A 7,979-nucleotide genomic window follows, 5' to 3' on the forward strand; every position below is an offset into this window, starting at 1 on the left:
GTTAACTAATTTTAATATTTAATTATTAGTTTCAGCTTTAAAAAATAATTAATAATCTAATTAAAAATTAAAAAAGAATAAAAATCCAAGTGGACTCATTAAATTACGTGGCAATGCCACATGGGCTTCCCGGAGCTCCGGCGTTGACCCAACTGGCCGGAAGGACCAAAACCAACTATTTTGCAAAAAATTGGGGACCAATCCCCACCTTTGCTCCGACGAGGGACTAAAGTCATATTTATGACAAAGGTTGGGGACCAAAAACTGGATTAAGCCTTTTTTTATAAGAAAATGTTAGTTGTTAAAAATGTTAGTAAATTAATCCCTCGCCCGTGTTCGAGCCCGGGACCCTTCACCCTTCATCTCACCCAACCCTTATGTCCCTAGCTCTTATCACTTGAGCTATCATTCGAGGGCCCATTCTTGTTCAACATGATGGAGAATTAAAATGCAAGCAAAAAATTAGATTTTAATTCCTTCCTAATTATAAGACCATTTGACGACAATTACGTTTATTAAGAAAATATGTAATAAGACTAATAAATGTATTGGTTTTAAAATAAGTTATACAATATTCCATATTTACCTTCTCTTAATAAACGCAATAGGTAAATATGGAAAATGATAATACTTTTTTCTTGAAATTAGTAGGGGATCTTATATTAAGGGACACCAATTTTTTTATAAGGGGTGTTATAATTAGGAATCAAGGCAGTATTAGGTAAGTTTTTGTGTTTCTCTTCAACATGGTCGTCAAAATATCATTTTCTCTTTTGTGAAGGAAATATTGACTCTCGAAGGAATCTGCATTACAATGTCTAAGTTTTTTTTTTGCGCCTTTATTTTGTTGGGTTCTGGTCGGAAATGGCAAACGAAAGAAGGGGGAGATGGTGGTGAGAAGGAAAACTGGGTGGTGTTTGGAAGGGGTGTTGCGGAGGTTGAGGGTCAAAAGAGAAAGAGGTAAGACGATGACAAAGGAGAAGGAAGGGAGATATGGAGGACATACTGGTGATGGTGGTTGTGGCGGAGAGCAAGGAGGTTGAGGGAAGGGATGATGGTTGTAACACCCCGCTTTCTCGAGTGTCACACAGTAACCAAGTAACCAATTTTAGTAAAGAATTTTCGTCGATTCGATTATTAATCCTCAATTAATGACAAAGGTTCATTTTACGAAAAACTCTTAAACATTAACTTTTAATAAACCGTACTCGCGTATAATTGGAAACGTCTAAATACAATGAACCGAATAACTGAAGTAATACTTGCATTTAATTAAAAAGGAAATATTACTCACACCCATGTGTGAAATTAAATCAAATTGAGTACAAAAGTTGTGAAACCATTACATTCGAAATAAAATAATAATAACCATAAAGATAGTTTAATCAAAACTGAATTTCAAAAGTTCAATGCGAATACCCTCAAGCCCCAATGTAAAATGCTCTCAGACTTCATCTTCACTATCCACTATGTAGATCACGTCTTCAAAGGAACCCTTGAGCTTACGACGCTTCTCGGGAAGAGACTCAAGTGGCGGAACCTCAATAGGACCCCACACACAACAAGCCTTGTCCTCGCCCCGCCAAGTCGGTACTTCAGGTACACGCCCACTCAACCCTTGATTGCCTTCGTCCTTCGGAACCTCAGCTTGAGTTTGCGTTGGGACTGTGGTCTTCACTTCCGGTTGTTGTGACTCAGCTGCTGCTTCCTCTGAAGGGTCGTCCTCCGCTGAAGACACCCGTGAGCCTTCGTCCTTTGGGAAACAGAATCGTGGAGGTGCGTAAGGCATTGTGATCACTCCACCCACCATACGTTGCGATTCCACGATGTCTCCGTGTACGCCTCGAGCTGTGAGCTTCGCATCGCCGACATAAATGCGTCGGACTCCGGATGTGTCAGCCATCCAAGCCTGATCTTCCTTTTCATTATACAGGGTCAGCTCCCAAGAATGGGTCGACGTCGATGTCTTCGTCAAAACCATCCCCCCCCAAACAACACAAAACAAACAAGAAAGGGTCAGGTTCATGCAACACATAAGAATTTAATTATCATATCACATAATATCTCGCCGTCTTAACCATAGTTTTATTTAACAGTTAGTCACCTAGACGTTCTGTTAAACTAACGATCCTCACATCACACAACCACCACAACACCTTGGCCAATCTCGAACATCCGCAGATGCGCAATTCTCGAGGGGACACACAGTACAACCCTCGGTTCTCGGGGATACACGCAGTCGATCCCAAGGGGACACACAGTACAACCCTTAATTCTCAGGACGACATTAAGTCAATCCAACACCCTCGCGTGCAAGTAACCGTTTGTCTCTAACGGCACCATCGTTCTCATGGTCCATAGTGACAACTAGACCTATGTTCCATTTAGTTTCTCATTTTACTTGCAAGCGATTAAGTTCTCAATTCTCTTTGTTCATGGCTCTAATATGTCAACCTAGAGTCTTAACAAATTCAACATCGAATAATGAAATATCAACGGCATAAACATACACAACACCAGTAGGAATTACAGCTGGATGAGCGACCTTTGTAGCAATATCTCAGTCAGGCAATATCCATGTTACATCAATACTCATAATGACATTCACATGCTTTTCAACATATAATTCATGGCAATTTCATCAAGCAAAACATCAAGTGAACTTGTGCATGAAACGAAAGAAAGAAACGCACCGAAACCCCAAAAATAGGGTTCGGCCGAACCCAAAAGGGCTCTAGGTTATATATATATATTTTTTTTCTTTCTTTCCTTTCATCACCACAAGCCTATGACCAGCCAATAAATTAACATATTCACCCCAAAATCCAGATCCAAACATTCATCAACTTCCATGTTAAAACATGTGAAAATCAAGTCAAATTTAGCAACTAAGCATGGGATTGATACATAAAATCATAGAGCCAAGCAAGGTACATCAAATAAGGATTAAGAATTATGGTTTTCATGGCAAAAGGTACAGCAACAACCAACTTCAATAAACCTCATGCAAAACATGCAAAAACATAGCTTTTCTCTAGAGATTTTCATGGTAAACCCTAAACCACTACCCTTTTCCTAAACCAGCCCTTACCTTGATCAAACTTGATGAAAAAGAAAGGTTTTTGATGCTAAAAGAGACTCCAACAAGCTGCTGTCCAGCCCTCTTTCTTCTCCCCCACTCGATCTCTCCCTCTCGCTCTCACTATCTCTCTCGCACTCGACCTCTCTCTCTCGCGCGGTGGCGCTAGGGTGCACAAGGAGGTGGCGGCGGCTCTAGGGCTTTTCTCTAGAGCTGTTTCTGCCTTCTGACTCTCTTCTGTTCTCTCTGATATTTTATGAATGAGGAAAAACTGTGTTTCTATTTCAGCCTTGGTTTTTGAAAAAAATAAAACTCCCCCTCTCCCCTATTGCACTCGCGGCTCACACACACACATGGGCTAGGGTTTTCTTTTCTTTTCTTCTTATTTTCTAGCCCAAGCCCACTATTTAATTTAATTAATCACTAAATAAAAGAAATAAAACAAAATAAATCCCCCAAACCCCCTATAGTGGCCGGCGGCCCAACCACACACTAGGGTTTTCAAAACCTTTTTTTTTTCCCTTCCCATGTTATTGAAATAAATTCAATTATTCAATTTTTTTTATTAATAAAAACTGAATTAAAATAAATAAATAAACATCATTCTCTTCTCTTAATTAAACTCAATCACAATCATCTCAAAATCACAAGTTCCACAAACATCAATCAATCAAACAAAATTCATCATTCACTAAACTTCACATATATTATTTATCTCAAATAATAATACAATACTTTATTAAGATCAAGGTCTTACAGTGGTAGAAGAATTTGGAGGTGGGTCATAATATAAATTACCATTGATTTTGGCACTATAATAAACTTTAAAAAAATTAACTGAATGAAACTGTGAATTAGGGTCAAAATTGGGGAACATTGACGATGTCACAGTTTTGTTTTTTGTGTATATTAGGTGAACCCATTTTAAGAAAACAATGTCATGCTAATATGTAGTTTGTGCTTTTTTGTTTGTAGCCAAATATTTATAAAACCATTTTTTTTTATCTATATAACTTTTGTAAATAGAAGGCCCAATGTTTTTATAACTTGGGCCCATAATTAAAAGCTAACCTAACTCTTATTATAAACCCTATTTGTCATATTCTCCATTCCTTTTAAGTGAGAAGTCGCCGCATCGCAAACACCACCACTCTCACCATTCTTTCTTCTTCAACTTTCTTTTTTGTATTTGAATTGTTACAGGAAGTAACAGATCTAAGGGACATCAGATTCATGAATGATACTTGTTGGTGTGGTCGCAACGGACAAGGGGCGATATGTTGGGTTGAAATGAGCTGAATCTATTAAAGACGTCGGAGCCTCGTTGGATCTACACTGCTTCAAAGGGAGGATCTGAGACGTTTCAAGATGGTGGCACCGCAAAGGGGAAGAGAGATCTATTCTGGATCTGGATATTTTTTTCTAGATCTGAAAAAATGGGGCGACTCCTGATTCAACCAAGAAAGGTCGAGTCACCGAGTTTCACACAAACATCTCTATTCATACATTTTATATCGATTTCAACTCATATCTGAATGAAACTAACCGAATGAACCTATGAATTGAGATCAAAATTGGGTGAAAGGTGACAGGTCCACACTTTTTTTTGTGTATATTAGGTGAACCCATTTTAAGAAAACAATGTCATTTGTGTTTTTTGTTTGTAACCAAATATGTATATAATCTTTTTTTTTTTTATCTTTATAACTTTTTGTAAATAGAATGCCCAATGTTTTTATTTGTAACATGGATGCCCATAGTTAAAATCTAACCTAACTTATTACAAACCTTATTTGTCATATTTCTCATTTCTTCTAATTGAGAGGTCGCCGCATAGCAAACACCATCAATCTCACAATTCTCTCTTCTTTAACTTTTTTTTGTATTTGAATTGCTAGAAGAAGTAACAGATCAAAGGGACATCAGAGTCATGAATGAGAATTGATGGTGTGGTTATGGCGAACAAGGGGGCGACGCGTTGGGTTAGAACCAGCTGAATCTAAGGCGTCAGAGCTTCGTTGGATCTACACTACTTCGGAGGGCGGATCTAGGACTTTTCAAGATGGCGGCACCGCAAAGTGGAAGAGTGATCTATTCTGGATCTGAGTCTTATCTTTTCTAGATCAGAAAAAATGAGAAGACTCATGATTCAACCAAGAAAGGTAGAGTCACCGATTTGTACACAAACCTCCCAATTCATATCGTTTATATCCATTTCAATTCATATCTTATCCAACTAAAAACACATTACTACATTTCATTCTTGTAAATGATATCACTCTTTTCATGAATCTATTTTAACAAGAAGATGACTTTGTCCTTCATTGGTTAATTTTTATTGTATTTTACTATTTTTCTATTGGAAAAATGAATTAAATTTGTTTAGTATTGTTCAAAGTCAAAGCTAAGGTTATTATATATTGGGGGTAATTGTTATTTGATTGTCTCTTGGTAAATTTCATTTATCATAGTTTTTGATGAGGAGTTTTCTTATATAGTTGACCATGTTGATTTTTTTGGGCTACTACACATTTATAATAAAGACTAACATATTTCTTCTTGACATGTGCCATATTTATTTTGTCCATAGTCATGGGATCCACTTCTAAATTGTGTGACATTGTTGTTATATCTCTTGATTAATACATGATATATGTACTTTTGAACTTCGTAGGTCATAACTTAGTGCGTTAAATTTCAAGATTTCAACATTGTACTTTTGGAGAGAGATGATGAATTGATCAATGTGACAACCTTTAAGTGAGTTAACATATGTTACTATATAAAGTATTATGTTTTGTTTTATCATATGATTTCATATCATATTTGAGTTTGAAGTTTTTGTGCATTTTTGTGTTATGGTCTTCTTGATGTGCTATTCAAATTTTTAAAAGGCACATTTTAGTGAATGTGCTTGAAAATGTAATCAAGAAAACAGACATTTCCCATTTTCTTTGTATTTTCCCTTTCCCCGTAAGTCATAGTGTAATAACTGCATTGCCCTATTTTCTATAGGCACTCAATCAAATCTATATCTAGTTTTGACTTTGATCAATTGCTTATCACTGATTGTCCTCCTTATATGATATTCTCGTCATTTCATTATTATATACAATATATATCTAGATAATTTGCTTGGGAGAACTCTCATTCATTACAGGACAATGAAGTACAATCGTTTACTTTTGAGGATAAAAAATGATATTCTTCTATAATCTATATACATGACCCTATTTGTAAGTCCCAAAGGCTTGGTTGGGAGCTTTTAGAATTGCATGTAAGAGAATAGGCTTAAATATGTTTTTGTCCTTATAATATACTGTATTTTCATTTTTAGTCCTTTAAAAAAAAGTCTGTTTTTTCATTCTCAACATATCAAACGTTATGTTTTTAGTCTTTGACGTCAAGTTTTTCATCCAATACTAGCAAAAGCAGTTCCAAAGACCTCATCCATCTATGAGATTTCGTGTTATATCTTCTTTCTAAACCTTCTCAAACCTTGGTGTAGCAGAATCATCATTATCTTTATCACATGCATCACTAAGAAGTTCTTTAGTTTGATAGTCATCATCACTCTCATGCATTACAAACACTGCTTCATCACCACCATCAACAGACAATGATATCAAATAGCGGCTATAGCGGAGCATAGCGGATTTTTGGCTAGTCGCGACGCCGCTATTGCCCATTATAGCGCGTTATTCCTACTATTCGCCGCTAAATAGTGGCCGAAATAGCGGATTTTTGGTTCACCGCGATGGTCCGCAATCGCGATTTGACAACACTATCAACAAATACCTTACTCTTCGGTAGTTGATTTACATATTTTGGGCTCATAGTTTTTCTTTTTGGTGTTATTTTCACTGTAACCTTCTTTTTGGATGAAGAACTTGATTTCAAAGCTTATAAACATAATGTTTGATATGTTGAGGATGAATAATGAATATTTTAAAAGAACTAAAAACAGGAAGAGAATATATTGTAAGAACCAAAAACACTAAAAGAATATCATCATTTAACCTCAAAAGTCTGTTAAAAAAAAAAAAAAACCTCAAAAGTAAAATATTAACTTCATCACTCTACCATGAATGAAAGTAGTCCCAAGAAAATTGCTCGTATAGTAAAATGACGAGCATATAATATAAGGAAAATCAGTGATAATAAATTGGATTTAAGTCAAAGCTAGATATAGGTTTGTTTTAATTCCTCTTGCAAAGAAGGCAATCTTGTTATTACATTGTGACTTTCATTGAGGGAAAAGGACAAAACAGAGGGCAAATATCTCCTTCCTTTATCAATTATGATTCATAGACATCCATTAATGGTAGACACCCAGTGAGTAAAAGAAAGAGAAGAGAGAAAAGTAATAAATGTGATATATAATATGATGTGATAAAAAATGAAAGATAGAGAGAAAATGAGGTGTTTGTGAGTGTATATAAATAGTATAAACACCCACAACACACCTCATTTTTCTCTCTTTCCTTCATTTCTTATCACATTATAGTACTATATATCGCATTCATTACTTTTTTCTTTTTTCTTTCTTTCTCTCCTTGGGTGTCTACGACTAATGGATGTCTAATAATCATAACTCTTCTTTATGACATTTTCAAGCTCATTCATTAAAATGTGACATTCAATTTGTGTTGCTCGCAATTGTTCAATGTCGATTTTCTTATCAAACTACCTAAAGCTATGGGTTGTTGAGCAAAAGCCCACTAAACTACTTTGCCTCGCAGACGTGGTTTTTATTGAGGAAGGAATAGAGCAACACTAGTAAGTCAAAACTAGATATAGGTTTGTTTTAATTCCTCTAGTAAACAAGACAATCTTGTTATTACATTGTGACTATCATTGAGGGAAAAGGACAAAACAGAGGGTAAATATTTACATTCTT

The sequence above is a fragment of the Lotus japonicus genome, chromosome 3 (assembly GCF_012489685.1).
Source record: "Lotus japonicus ecotype B-129 chromosome 3, LjGifu_v1.2".
NCBI classification, from domain to species: Eukaryota; Viridiplantae; Streptophyta; class Magnoliopsida; order Fabales; family Fabaceae; genus Lotus; species Lotus japonicus.